At 39.7% G+C, this 16,277-nt stretch overlaps 1 protein-coding gene across 1 annotated transcript in view; it reads left to right on the plus strand.

The window, feature by feature from the left end:
- Positions 1-16,277, plus strand: part of LOC140338721 (RNA-binding protein 14-like) — a 46,136-nt gene that overhangs the window by 28,196 nt on the left and 1,663 nt on the right. The gene's annotated exons all lie outside the window — the stretch shown is intronic.

Below are 16,277 nucleotides of genomic sequence, written 5' to 3' on the forward strand. Positions count from 1 at the left end.
ATTGTGCAGATCCGTATGTGGATTGTTCATGAACAATAAAACATCGTCCGCAAACAATGCTGCTTTAACCTCCATATTCCTAATGCGCAGACCTTCAAAAATATTCTGTTGTTTAAAAGATCTAGCTAGAGGTTCGATTGCCAGATTAAAAAGCAAAAGAGACAGGGGGCATCCCTGTCTCGTACCTCTGTGTAAAGAAAACTGAAGAAAGAACACCAGACACATGCACACATGCCATTGGGGTAGAATACATGGCCTTTAAAAACGATACCATATGGCCTTGAAATCCAAATTGCTGCATCACCAAGTGTAGCCAGTCCCACTCAATGCTGTCAAACGCCTTTTCCACATCAAGCGTCAAAAACGCAGCCGACGGGTAGAAGGCGTCCGACAACCTTGCCCGCTTCAACACCAGAAGCAACTTACGGATATTACATGTAGTTGAGCGACCCTGCACAAATCCAGACTGTATCAAGACACTATCTTAGGTATAATCTGTGCCAAGCGATTTGCTAAAATCTTGGACAAATACTTAACATCCTAATTTATTAGGGAAATCAGACGATACAATCCCAGCTCCAAAGGATCTTTTTGGTTCTTAGGGAGCACTTTAATATATGCTAGCTGGCCGAGGGTAAATAAATATGATCTAAAAATAAAGCGTTATATAAATCAGCCAAACTGTCAGACTATTTTTCGGAAAGAATTTTAAAGAACTCGGTAGCAAAACCATCCGGGCCAGGCGCCTTGGCATTGGCAGAAGACTTTATTGCCTGTAGCACCTTCATAGGAGTAATATCAGAATTCAAATATTGAATATCAGCTGCTGACACCTTGGGTAGTTTAGGCGATTGCAAAAATAAACTTCCCGCATGCATATCACATCCCTGAGTCTTATAAAGTTTTTTGTAGAAAGTTGCAAACACCTTGGCGATATTCCTCAGATCACAATGGGAGAAGCCTCCAGAGTCTCGTATCATCGTCCCCGGTTTCATAGGACGATATCCTTTCACTAGATTAGTGAGTAATTTTCTGTATTAATTTCCGAAACAAAAGCACTCAAAACAAGCACTCGAAACATTTGATCATAATTTGTAATCCAAACTTTCAAAGTCGCTTGGCCTGTTTCCATGCCTCACCATCCTCAGGGAGCGTGCTCACCTTATAAAAATTAGATGCCTCTCTCACTTTGTTGCAATTATCAATATCATTTTGCATAGTTTGCTTCCCCAACTTAGAACAATTAGCTATAATATTTCCAGGTAGTACAGCTTTGGCTGTGTCCGAGTATAATTTAGGATCTAATTTATTCACTGCTTTTGGTACTTTCAAAATCCATCCACCAGTAGTGTAAGTACTGCTGAAATTTTTCATCTTTTGCTAGACGCGAAGGAAAGCACCACACATAATCCGTCTTGCACATATGATCTTCCAAAAGCTCGAGAGACACCAGGGCATGATGCGATACCACCAAAGGGTGGATTTCAGTGTGAAAAGATTTGGAGAGCAACACATCTGGAACCAAAATGGAGTCAATCCGAGAAAATGTGGAGTGTACCACCGTGTGATGAGTGAAGTCACATTCAAAAGGGTGAAGATGCCTTCATATATTGACCATGCCAGAAGATAATAGAAATTGTTGAAAATGTAAATCATTTCTACAAGACATATTTGCCTTAAGCGGGGCTGGTTTGCGATCTTCCACACCATTTAACACTGCATTGAAGTCCCCAGCACTCAGTAGGAACCTGTGGTTTCAGAAGCACTTTATTGGTTGGAGTGGAGTAGATGGCGCAATTGCCTTGATTCGGTCCATACACTGCAACAACCCGAAGTTGTGAGGGCAGAAATTGCAAACGAATAGTGGCCCATCTCCCTTCAGTCTGATCCTTTTTTTTCAATCACAGTGTAATTTACCCGTTTATGAATAAGAATAACAGCTCCAGCTCTTGAGGCTAAAGCAGATGCTCCCCACACCTCTCCCACCCAGTACTTTTGAAGAAGATAAAAAAATAACGAAGATAAATGCGATTCCTGCTGCTTCAAATGACGCAATATTTTCGAAAACGTTTTTGTGGTGATTTAAGACCCTTGACATTCCATGTGACAAGCCTGATCACGGAGGATTAAGGAATGGATGAGACTTGTCACAGATATTTTAACTTAAATTCATGCATCTCAGGGTGTCCCATCAGAGCTGCCCTGTATACCCCAGAGTAATCATACACAGCAGATGTAAGGCTTCACTATCTTGCATGAAGAGAAAAGGAAACAATAACAAAAAACGAGCTAAAAAACAGAACATTGTAGCAAGAAATACTGTAGTACACTCAGCATAAAAATATCAAACAAAAAGTCCTTCCAAAGACTTACTTTTTACCCGTTGTGATTTACACAAGGAAAATAACAATTCAATGTTTTAAGGTCCATACTAACAATAGCTGAATCGGACACAGGCACAAAAAAATTGCGATCCATCCCCTCGCGTGTTGGCTTAATTGAAATCCAGAAACCTTCAAATTTTGCACGGAGATCTAGGAGGCGAGTTGCCCTCGGAATTGTGAGGAGACCTAGAGGAATGCGAAGGAGGTTGGCTAGACCGATCTGGAAAGACAGAAGAGGTATCGAGCGTATTGACAAAGTCGCTTGATTGTTGAGGATCCCTTCCATGGCCAATTTATGGTAATCAAGCGTGTCTGGCCAAGATTAATTAGATAATTCTTCCTCCCTGCTTACAGAGACTTGTGTGGGAGCAGCAGCCGCCATCTTGCCCGCCTTGTTGCGCTAAACAAATTTCTCCTGAGATCTCCTCGTCATGGGAGAGGTGAGAAATTTGTCCATAACGCCCAGCAAACTGTGACCAATCTCCTGGTGCTGCAAGCACAAAAAGCGTGAAGTAAGAACCGAACAGGGTGAAGTTTAGCCGCACGGAGGACGGAGCTGCGAGTGCCTGCTTTCTCCAAACATAGGGTGGCAGAACCGGAAGTCTTTGCCTTTCTATTCATCATACGTTTACAGTAAATTGTCAATCTAATAATCCTACATAGGTCAAATCTTTTTGAACATTCCTCAATACTTATGCCCTCTGTGATTAATTTATCTATTTTGAACCACTTCAACCATTTAGCTCATATGCTTGAGTCTAACTTTGATATTCAATAAGATAAGGGTTTCAACTCCAAGCAGTGGCAAAAACATCAATATCATCTTTATTATAAGATCTTTATTCAAGTAAGGCTTATTCATTTTATCACTTTGATCACTTAATCACCTATACACGTTTTATTTTTATGATGGATAACTATATTCCATGTCTATATACAGAAGTCTCCAAACCTATTACTTTCTTGTTCATCACCTCCCATCTGAAATACATGGGGAACTCATTCTCTATTTCTTCCCCCTAGGTCAATATACCAAGTAAGTCTATTAAATAATTATTTATGTTACTTATGTGAATTACTGTATATACATATACTTACCGGTGTAATTTTTTAGGGTCTCAAATTCCCCTGAGGAAGCTCATCAGGGCAAAACACGTTGGGAGAAACCATAACTGTCTATTTCATTTTTGACCCATAATCCAGCAAACACCTAACACGTGAGAGTGTTCCTTTATTGCTAGCCGAGTTCTGTTTATAACTGCAGCTTTTTTATAATGAATGTTGGTTTCAAAAATATGTATTTTAGTAAGTAGAATAAGCGATTTTAAGATGTTTTGGATTGGTGTTGCCATGAAGAGCTTCTTTCTTTTACTTTATGTAATATGGCTTAACTATTTTTAATTGTCTAACAATGATCATTTAAGATGTTTTGGATTGGTGTTGCCATGAAGAGCTTCTTTCTTTTACTTTATGTAATATGGCTTAACTATTTTTAATTGTCTAACAATGATCAGAATTAATTTGAAAATGATCATCAGGAGAGATAGAGATAGTAAAATCCTTATGTAAGGATTTAGCCACTTTCCACTTTAAAAAAATATAAATGTTTTAAAATATTTTGTATTTGCAAATATGGATACTAAACATGCAGTAATCCTGGGCTCTATGTACAGTGCTCTCAGACTAGGAGACTATTTTAACACTGAATTTTGGTGTTGAGTTTAATTGCAACTATTTTATATTATGTTAGCATTACATAGTTCCCTGCTCTTTTGTTTTATTTTTTCCTTTGAGAATGATCAAATTTAGCACAAATATTGTCCATATTTCATGAAATTAAAATATCTAATTTTGTGGCCTTCTTGTTTTGTTTTCATTTTGTTGCTTCCTTAATTTGCTTTTTATTGGTATTATGAATAAAACTGTACCATTACTCTGGCAATATATACCCGTTCTTGGACACTGAAAATGCTTGCAGTTTAAGGGTATGCCATGGACAGAGAAGACAGGGGAGAGAAATCTATTTTTGTATATGTGATATTGTGGTAGATGTCACATTCAGTAGCTTTGAAATATCAAAGGAACTTGCAGCTCTAAAGGAAACTAAGTTACACAGACTTTCAAAAATTAGGATTACAAAATGTGACAGGGAATAAAAAGTATAATAAGGCTATAAAAAGACTTTTGTTCAAACTCTTATGAAGTCTGAACTCATAGGGTAGACAGGCTAGGAGGAGTTTTGTTAGACCACCCACTCACCATTTATGGGTGGTTAACTGAGCACATGGTGCCCAGCTGATGGTACTTATGAAGAATAGGTCACGTGTATCATTGTTGACCAGGGACAGCAGGCTGAAAGGAGAAAGCAAGTAGCTTGAAGAGGGGATTCCTGGCTAGATCCCCCAACATACATACATACATACCACTGGAACTGAGGTTTAAGAAGCTATTACCTGCTGGCTAGGGGCTGCATTAGCCTTTAACAACAAACCCAGAAAATTTGCATAAGTTACATAAAAGTGAGCCAAGGTAAAGAGAGAAAGCAAAGATGACTACCATTGATCCGCTTCTGCAGTATACCAACTTGTACTGGACACAACCCACCCACTCCCCCATTGTAGGCTCAGATCTGTGACTGCACAGTGGGCGAGGTTATGTCATGATGATGTCACTCTGGGGAAGGTTTCTCCCCCTTTGAGTGACACGCAGCTCCCCGCGCATGCGTGGTCGGGAGCCGTTGATTTTAGTGTTCCGCGGGACCAAAAAGGTTAACAGCCACTGCTCTAAATCCACCTCATTGCTGGTCAGTGTCAAATTCTTACACATCCGAGGTGGGGCCTGTATTGACTTTTGCTGTCTTTTTAGTGATAAGGTGGTGGTTGGGCATAAAGCAAACTGTAACTCAAAAATGATAGGTCAGTCCTTGGTTAAGATCATCTGCAGGGAGACCACAGGAAATGTTTTTGATTATTTATTTAGCCTCATCCTGCGTTATTATAGGTACAATTTTCACAGTTAAATTTTTCCTTATTCTCCAGGTGCAGTTAACCTTTATACAAAGAATTTGACATTAGTCTGTTATCGGATGCCAGTATGCAATAATAAATAGAATTACGTTATGGCATGTATGTTATCTGCCAAATGTCTTGTAGTGTTTTAATCAATCTTTGTGGTTTGCAGCTGTGCTATACTAGTTGTTCTTTCTAAACAAATATTGCACCTAAGATCATTGTCTGGATAGGTGATCAAACAAAAAGGGCAGCCATCTTCTAAGTTGTCCTGTGTGGTAGGAATTAATACTTCTCAAGACTGAACAGAATTAAAAGATATTTTGGCAGGTAAAACAATTTCATACTAATATTTTATTCAAGTGAGGCCTGGAGCAGGGAACGAAGTGAAAATCAGTGGAAGGCCTGCATAACTGGGAAGGGATGGGAGCAGGCAGATGAAGGGTTAAGAGTTAGCATAGAGAAGGGGGGGAGTTGCTGCATTAGTATGCCGAGTAACCACGTGCAGGAAGGAAGGAGAAGAGGAGTGAAAAGGGGGGTGAGCCGAAAAGGGAGGGTCTTTTTTCAGCATGACGAAGAGAAGGGAAGAAGTTTTTCCCACCCGCCCGCCCTGTTTTTAGGTGTTTCAGTGAGGTCCTTGAGGGAAGGAGTGGTATTGGACGGTTTCAGTGGGGGTGAGGGTCTCATCTATGGTATGGGACCCTTGGTAAGGTTGTTGTTGGGAAGGTTAAATTGTTTTGTGGTAGGGCTGCTTTTTTATTTGCTACTGAAAAAAAAAACAATAAAAGCTACTGCTAGTATAAAGTGTGCACACCTAGCGGTGGTTCCACATACAGTACCCGGTGGTAGTAGTAGATAAAACCTATAAATCCTATACAGTTTAAAAGAGAAAAAGTTAGCATCCTCTTTTAAATTACAAGATACCTGTCTGTATATATACTGGGATCTCTGTCTGTTAGCATACCTTGGATCAGATCAGTATGGCTCAAAAAGATTCTAGCGTACAATAGTTAAAAATTTGGGAGAAAAGCTGAACACTCTTGAGAAGGTTTCCTCCCCCACCCCTCTCCTCTTTGTTTCCATCAGTTCTGATATTCTCTCATTTATGAGGGTTCAGTGTCCCCCTGTTGTAAACCTCTGGTCTATACAATGATAATTGCCTCAGTTTCAGTTAATTAGACAATCTAGCTAATGGCCATCTCACCTTGTATCATTGCGATTTTGGGGATCCTTCCATTTCATGTTTGAAAGTAAGTCCTACATTCTACAGAAATGAACAGATGTCTTGTTGAACACTGTATGGTTCTCTCTGTCATGTTAAATTGTTATGCTGCAGATTAACTTACTTTTTCAGCCCCATGTGTGGGCAATTCCATTGTTATGTTAATTCACCCTTTCTCCGAAAATATTAAAAAAAGATTGAAATATAAAAAATTTAGAGAAGTCAGAACTCTTGTTCATCCCCACTACAAAATACATGTAACTCTCTTTTTAATCATTAAAGGCCCATGGTGCATCTATCTCACAAGGCTGCGTATTACCTTCACATCATTTCTTGCACTCAAATTTTCAGATGTGGAAGAGGTTCTGAGAATAAAATATGTGCAGTCCATCAGGTTATTGAGTGATGAACCCCCGTTGCAAATCTCAGTAACAATTGCTTCAGTGCAGACCTTAGTAACAGACTCTACAGTGTAGATCTTAATAACAGACATCCTAGTGCAAACTTCAGTGACAGACCCCTCAGTGGGGACCTCAGTGACAGACCCCCAAAGGAAAACACTTACCTTGCTCTGATCTCTATGTCCACCACTGCTGCTGTCTGCTTTTGACTTTTCCTTTCCACTGGGACAAATTTTCAGGCCAACATTTCCCCACCATCCGAAACAGTGTCGGCAATTCAGGCGTCCTTCTACTTCAAGTGGGAGGAGTGCCGCCTGCAGTGCCTGGGTGTATGGGGTTAGGCTTAGGATCGCCTTTGCTGGGGTCAAAGGACACTTGTCTGGTTCATCCAATTAAGATCACACACTGAGGTATAAGTGTTAAGCTGACTTGTAGTCCGGTTTTTTTTGAAGGTTGCAGATAAAATAACAAAAATAGCAAAAGAAAACCTCGCCTGTCCGGCACATACCATACATCTGACGTTCCTGTCTATCAGCTGGAGGGCTTCTCCCTGTCAGCTCCAAACAAAGCTTTCAGCAACCTTCTGCTCACTTTTCAGCTCACTCACCCAGACTGACTTTCTGAGTCTCTCAGCCGAGCTCCCTTACAGACCGACTGTCTGGGTCTCCAGCAAGGCTCACTCACACAGTCCACCTGGCTGTGTCTCTCCAAATAGAGCTGCACTGACACAAACCCCTGTCTGTTTCTCTCCAAGTCAAACTGAGCCCGCACAGACCCCTGTCTGTGTCACTCCAAGGCAAGCTGAGCCCCCACAGACCCCTGTCTGTGTCTCTCCAAGGCAAGCTACTGACTGAGCTCCTGGCTCTATGTTATATCCCCACCCTCAGTGTTTCTTCATTAATTATCTCACAGGTGAGAGTCTTCCAACTGCTACTTCACACAGGAGAGGAATCTTGGGCAAATATACCTTACATAAAAGAGGAATCCTGGGCAAATATATCTCCCTTCCACCTCCATTCTTGCCTTGGTGTCACAATATATATATATATATATATATATATATATATATAGCCCTCCTATGACACTCTGTATTTTACCAACATCTCAGAACTGGTGTGACACCTTTTTTTCTAGGGTTTGCAGAGGCCACGCTTCCCAAAGCAGATTTTTTTTCCAGCCAGGGAGTCAGGAAGGTCCATATGTGCCTCATCTTGGTCCGCATTGTAATGCTGCTCAGATAGCTCCACTGACTGCTTACTATGTATCTGACCCCCTCTATGGGTTTCCCTGAAGGCAAGTGTGACAACCCCAGTGTCGGTGGAGGCCCTACTATAGATCCCCCTTCTAAGTGGAAACCTATACCCAACCCTATTCTTAAGCACTCCCTCCATTTGTGGGACTCCGTGAAGCATTCAGGTGGACTGATTGTTCCCCTACACTCCCCTTTTACCTATCATTGGCAATCCAATGTTTCCCCCTCGGCTGGAGAACCCATGGAGGTTTCACTGGTGGGTGAAACACAGCCTGTACTGGCTGCATCAGTTCCTTAGCCCCTTTAGGATACTACCCTTCACAATGTTCCGCAAGAATCATAAATCATCAGAAATGTTCTGCTTTCTACAAATCAAACACTTTTTCCAATCCAGAATGGGATTGACCTTTTTCAAACGTAAATGCGGTAATCTCTGGCCTATACAACACCCTGGTGCAGAGCCGCACCCTAACACCTCCCCCCATGTGGGCTGCTGGGAGGGTGACCGTATTATAATGGGTCATTTGCATTTAAAAAATCTTTTGTGCAGTACTACTGAATGGTGCTGTGTTCTCATGTAAACAGTTTGTTTTACAGTTCTGATGTCAAACCAGAAAAAATGCAGCTCCAAGACTTGCCACTAGGTGTCACCCAAGTATAACCCCGTCCCACTCAGTGATGTAGGACAGTGGTCGCCAACAATTTGGTTGTCACAGACCACTAATTTCACGGACTCCAGACCGCGCATGCGCAGGGAGCCGTGTGTCATTTAAAGGGGAAGAAACTTCCCCTTGTGTGAAGTCATGATGCCAGAACCTGCCCACTTTCCCATTGCAGGTCTAAGCCTGTCTCTAAACACAACCCGCCCACCGCCCTGAGCCTGCCATGCATTCCAAAGACATGGTCCGCGGCTCTGGTCGGTGCGGGGGGTCCTTCACCTGACTGGCCAGAGCTGCGGACCACCAAAATATTCCCAGAGACCACACCAGTTGGCGACCGCTGATGTAGGATCAGCATTGCATGTGGGTATTACTGTGTCAAGGTTTGAAAAGAAAATGGAAGGTATTGTTTAAATGCTTAGGGCACAGAAACCTGTATGCCAGCTAAGAATATCTCATCCTGCTAGTAGCACGCCTTAGGAAGATCAACTTCTTTTCTTCAGCTATGCTTTGTTAATGTCACAACTCAGCCCTGACACCGGAGGTTCAGCTATGAACAATGGATTATTTAAAACTTAGATTTCAAGGGTCTAGTGTTGCTATTTATGTGCATATTGACATCATGTAAAAATCAAGATGCTTTCTAAGGCCCTCATAAAAGGTTTTAGCAATAGATTTAAATCAATGACTCCACTGTATAGAAAATAATCCACAACTGTTGAAGATTTTAATGCTGGTTGGTCGTGATTTGTGTACATGGTTTTGTGTGTGCATCCCCAGTCAAATTGTAGCTTTTGTTGGGTGTCAGTGCATGTATGCACTTTAGTAAATAAGGCCTTGCATATCCTGGTATAGGGTAATACACAGTCATCTGTTCATGTGTACAGGCATGTGTCACCATACATTAGTTTGTTTTTAAAGACCTGTATATATATTGAGGCCACGCCAAAAAGAAAACAGATGCTGACAGTTTCTAACAGCTCCAAATTTGTGCTCTGACAGCTGTAGGTTGACCAGTTCCTGACCCATCTTGTTCAACGTTGACCTCTTTATGAAAACGGAGGTTGTGATTCTGATCCTAGAAAATGTTAATGGTGATTCATGTTAACTGGTTTGCAGATAAGCAGGGTCAGAACACTTCTGCATACTTATTATTAATATTACACAGTATTTATATAGCGCCATCATATTACGCAGCACTGTACAAAGTCCATAGTCGTGTCAATAGCTGTCCCTCAAAGGAGCTCACAATCTAATGTCCCTAATAAAGTCATATGTCATTAATGTAGTCTAAGGGTCAATTTTTAGCCAATTAACCTAACTGCATGTTTTTGGGATGTGGGAGGAAACCAGAGTACCCCGAGGAAACCCACGCAGACACGGGGAGAACCGGCAAAATCCATGCAGATAGTGTCCTGGTTGGGTTTTTAAATTCCTGGTTAGGAATTAAAAAAACCATGAAAGTCAGAAAACATTTTTTTTAGAATGAGGCAAAAATGCCATCCTCTGTATCCCTCTAATTGCAGTTGTGCTTTTTTGGAACTGTGAGTCTGTTTTATTTTATAAAATATTTAATCTCTTTTTTTTTCCCTTTTAACTGAAAAGTATTTTCTCTGACTAGCAGTAAAAAAACCATCCATGGGGAGCTACTGTAAAACACTAGGTGCTCAGGAGCTGTAACGGCCTGTGCAGGCATTTGTAAGCAGCTGCATAAACTATTTCAGAACATTTCCATTTCACAACAAGATGCAGCAACACCATCAATATCGATACCTTCCTTTGTATATCCTTACTATTAATTCTGTTTGTCTATTCATATTGCATCCCTGCAAGTTTATTGTAAAAAAATGTATTTTTGTTTACTAGTATATATATAAAACACATGGCTACTAGGCCATTGTTGTATGATAAAGTGCATCTTATACCATGCTTGGCTCATTGGCTCATAATTAAACAGAAAGTTAATAAATATAATTGCAAATTGAAATAATTCAGAACCATAAAAAGTTAAAAATATTTTACAAATAAATTTTATTTATTTGGAACATTTTAACATAGAACCTTAAAAGATTACAGTTTAATGGACATATAAAAGCAATATTATTCTGATTTTGCATATGATAACATGAATTTGACCATAAGAAGTTTAAATGTAGTGATGAGTGTGTACAATAGGGGAAAGATTATAAAAATGTACTGTTATATTTTATGAAGGACAGGTACTAATGTTACAAATGAATTTATTCATATCATATTCCCTTCAAGTAAGACAATCTATTACTGAGACTCAGGGTCTGAAGAAGCAGACCGTGCTCAGCAAAATGCATCACAAATAAACTTACTGTATGTTTACCAAGACTATAATATTGTCCTTGGAAAAAATTACCATATATACCCAAGTATAAGCCGACTTTTTCAGCACCCAAAATGTGCTAAAAAAAAGTCTCCCTCGGCCTATACTCCAGTCAGGTGCATGGAAGCACCCGGTCCGGCAGCGCATCTACTGGTTTCCATCTTGATGACAATGTCATCAGGCTGTGAGGGAAATATGCTGGCCGCAAAAGATGGCGGGGGTACGCCAGAGGTACAGGGGCTACACGCCGGCGCCAAATCCAAAAGTACACAAAACATGCACAAAAAAGTACACAAAACATGCAAGCACACAATTACACAAGAAACCTACTTACCTTTTTCCGTTGTTGTCCCCCAGCATCCTGCTCTCCCCGCAGCTCCTCTGGACACGTCTTCTGTCTTCGTTCTGTCGTGACGAATGCGGGCGGGAGGAGCAGCAGGAAATTCAAATAATTTTGTATTGGATTCAGAGAATCCATTCAAAGAAATCTTTATATAATATATATAATATTATATTATATATATTATTATTATATGTATATGCGCTACTGTACAGTTATAATAAATGTTTAATTTTTTTTTAACCGATTTTTGTGTTTTTTATTAACTTTATTATTAACTTTATTATTAACTTTATTAAATATTGGACATTATTCGGTAAGTTATGCCTAAGAATTAAAGACCTACAACGTAAAATAATTGTCAAGCAATATTTCCATGCAAAAAAATGTAACACTTTTTGCGTGAAAATACGGACAGAATTAGAACGCTAGGGGGGCTACAGTGGCTGAATGCAGTACCGCTTTCAGATACTTTTTCCAGACAGAATCATACTGCCAGGCAGGTTAAAGTGAAATTAATGGTTAGGTTCAGTAAGTAGTATACCTAACCACTAAATTCTCATCATGGTATTTGTTTCCCATATTATCCAATTTTATTGGTATTTATTTTGAATATTGAAACTTGCCAGTAGCTCCAGCATTTCCCTCCCTCGGCTTACATTCCAGTCAATCAATTTTTCCTACTTTCCAAGGTAAAAATAGGTACCTCGGCTTATACTCGGATCAACCTCAACTCAAGTATATACGGTAGTACCTAAACTTACCTGCTTGGGTTGAAAAAAATACTTGCTTTTAGATTTCTTGTACAATTGGACATATATAAACATATTCAGTGATTTATTTTTTTTAACACTATCATTATATACTGTGTTAAATTCATGCTTACTTCTGTACCATTTTGCTTTGAACATATGCTGATGTGTTTATGCAGAGATAGCTCCCATCAGGTATGTTATCTCTTCTGCACACTTAACAGTCACACTTTAGGCTTGAATAAACACTTTTACACCCCAACACTTTCACACCCCAACCTGAAAGTATCTGACTGCAACTTTTTTGCTACCATCGACCTGTACATTTTCAATGGGTCAATTGCCCTTTCTGCTAGATGTTATCCATGATTCCACACTTACACACAGCCTGAACTCTGGCTTTAGAGGGCTGTTGAATGACCATCACTATTAGCAGGTAAACACCTGATACTGCTGGATCTTTGTGAGTACAATATGATTGTTTTAATCATAATAAAGCATGCTCCTTTTAAAGCACTAGGCATTTGTGTCTCAACTTCACCTACTTTTAAAGCTATGGATCATCCCATTTCTCTTATAGTGCTGCAATACCTGCATTAAAGTGAAACTAAAGTAAAAGTTTTTTTTTTTTTATTTTTAAAAAAAATAGATATTATACTCATACTAATATATATATACTGTAAAATAAATGTTCTTGAAAACAATGTACTGCTTTTACACATATAAATCCAAGGTATTGCATTCAATACAGTTATTTTGTATTGAATGCAATACAAATGGATTTTGAATTTCCCACCCCGCCCTGCCGGCAACATACACGGAAACTCCCAGGTGACTCATCGGATGCAGAAGCCGGCAGGAAGAAGAGAGAAGAAGACGGAGTTCCCAGGACGCCGGCGGATCAGGTAAGGCTCTATTTACTATTACCTTCCAAAGGATTACCTAGTCACACTCGGGGTTACCGCTTTTAGCAACTTTTTTCTACCTGAGTCACACTCGGGGTTACCTCTAGGGAAGTTAAATGTTGGGATTTGCAATGTACAGGAAAATACTTAATTCCTTCCCTGGGGTATTATTGGTGGTCAGCTAGTGATGGCATACAGTATATGACCACCATTTCAGCGTTGACATTGCTGCTTGTCTGCTAGGATCAATCCAAAGGATTATTTAAGGATTTAAAAAGGTGCAACTGTCCTTTAAAGTCAGTCTGAACTTTGGATGGCTTTTCTTTCACAGTCTGTAAGAGAAGGCTGGTAAACCTGTCCTTTTAAACCTTTGTAATTATGTAGATTGTCAATCACTACTTATTCAGAGCATCCCCTGGACTTTCCTGGCACATTCTCTGCACTCACTCTAGTTCTACAATAATCTTTTTTCAACTGGTGCCAAAAACTAAACTACAGATTGCAGATGATGTCTGACATACTTTGTACAGGGCCAGGATTGCACCTTAATCTCTGTAGTAGTGTGCGAGGAAAAGAAGGTTAGGATCCCTCTTGCGATGTTATTTAGCTACCTCTTTAGAGAATCAAAATATCAGAGAGGAGAGAAAAGAAAGAGGTTTTAGCTCACAATTCTTTTTAAATCAAGATAAATAGATAAATAATGTATAATAATTTCACTGACTGGGGAATTGCTGGAGCATACACGCACACATGGCTGCAGAGTCCTCCCGGTCAGTGTGGAACGTCACTTCTACATCAATTTTGGCAAAAAACCAATGATAAATTTTACTTTGTAGCTGTGATATCAGCCAAATACAAGAGTATGAATCAATACATATCTACATTTTCCTAATACATATTATTCCTGCTGGGACCTCCACATTACAAATTTGCAAACGAGGGCAATATTTCTGTGCTGATGCAATAGCCACCCAAAAACTGTACAGTCCTTAAGTTCCCCTGAAAAGGCCTATAATGGCGAAACGCGTCGGGTCAGCCTAAGACGACGCTATTCGGTTAACGGTTAGAGCTGACTTGTCTAGTACAATAATTCCCCAGTCGGTGAAATTGTAAACCAGACTGGACGCACCTTAATGTATGCATTTATCCTGTATATGTATTTGAGAAGTATCTACATTATTTATCTTGATTTAAAAAGAATGTGAGCTTAAACCTCTTTCTTTTTTCTCCTCTCTGATATTTTAATCTCTGTAGTCTAAAACTCTTTTAGAACAAGAAAGTATTTTGCTGCTTGACCTGTAATTTTTAGACAGTTCCTCTTGTTGCACACCTGTTTATGTAATAATGACCTGCCTAATCATGGAAACTTTTAGGTCATTGTGTAGAGCAGGGGTGCCCACAACATTGATTGCCATCTACTGGTCAATTGCAAAGGCAACGCGAGTTGGTCGCGGAGCCCTGCCTTACCCCTCCCAGCTGTTTACCAGTAGTCCTGCTGTACTCTTTAGCAATGCTGGGGATATCTTTGTGAGAAGGCTCTAACCGTGGGGAGTGGGGAGGGAGGGCAGTCTGAGGTGAGCAGTGCAGTTCAGGCTCCATGTCAGGGTTCAATTACTGATGACAGGTGTGCTGTAGCTTTCCTGTCACTATAGTCTTGTAGTGCAATGTCTGTGCAATATTCTGCCATTTAATGTCTCATTAGCTTCATAGCTTCAGTCACTTCTGTGTCACACTCAGTATATATATAAATAAGTATATGTTTAGCATTTTCATTGTTGGTAGATCATTTTGACTTTGTAATTTTAAAAGTAGCTCGCAGTCCAAAAAAGTGTGGGCACCCCAGGTGTAGAGCGTCATCAGTAAATAAGTACAGGTATTGGTTTAGATAAAAAAAAAAATTCTGTTTGGCAACACCAATATACAAAAGCATGTTGAATACAAAAGTATACCACAAAATGTAATTGATAAAACTGCACTTCACAACTTTCCAAAACGACAGACAAGGACAAATTTCTGCACAAACCATGTAGGTATAGGGCATGGCTCTGCCACACCACAGCTTAGTATACTAATAAGTGGATAATATAATATTTATCATTAACCTGACCACTAACCAGGGTTAGTGTGGGCGTGGTCTGTGTGGGCATTGCACAGGCCCACCAGGATGACGTGAGGGATTCCCTGTGCACGGAGTCTTGTGTCAGTGCGGGCTGTGTACAGAATACATTCTAGGAAGCAGAGTGAGCGTGGTTTGTGCGGGCCCTTCACAGCAAATGCCCACTATAATGATGTAGGGGATTCCCTGTGATGACAGATGCAGCGGGCGGGTGGAAATCTGATCACAGGCCGCACATTGGACATGCCTGGTTTATTAGGATAATCCAAGGAGTACCTTGAAAGAATTAAGCCTCTCTAAAGATGGTTAACATAGGAAGGAATGCATTTTTCATTCACTTTTCGGTCAGGTTTTTTTTTAGACGCAGTACCTAAGAGCAGATATAAAATAATTTGCTAAAAAAAATGACATATTTTGATAGGGTAATTTGCATACCTTCCTAAATAAACAGTGTTAACCTGTGTTGCCAGTCGTTTTAGTTTAATTTTCTTTATAAATTATTGCTTTTAAATGAATATTTAAAAGCATCTTCCTGCATCAGTTTTTACATTTATACTAAGTCTATATGGACTGTTTTATATTTTAACACTTATAAATGCACATATCATTGTTGGGCATTTTTAAAAGCGTTTAAAGCAAGTCTAAAAATTCTTTTAAAAGCCTATAATGCTTTTATGGGGATTTATAAACGTTTTAAATTCCTAGAATCACTTAAATCACCTGTAAACTTTTCCATTTGTTTTCTATTGAATAATTTTTAAACACTTGCAAATGATTTTCATAAAGTGTTTATAGGCTGTATAGGCATTTATAAGATTTTTAAGCAGTTAAATTTTAAAATGCAGCAATACTCCAAATGTTGCTGCTCACAAACACTCTGGAAAT

Source organism: Pyxicephalus adspersus, chromosome 9 (genome assembly GCF_032062135.1).
Source record: "Pyxicephalus adspersus chromosome 9, UCB_Pads_2.0, whole genome shotgun sequence".
NCBI lineage: Eukaryota > Metazoa > Chordata > Amphibia > Anura > Pyxicephalidae > Pyxicephalus > Pyxicephalus adspersus.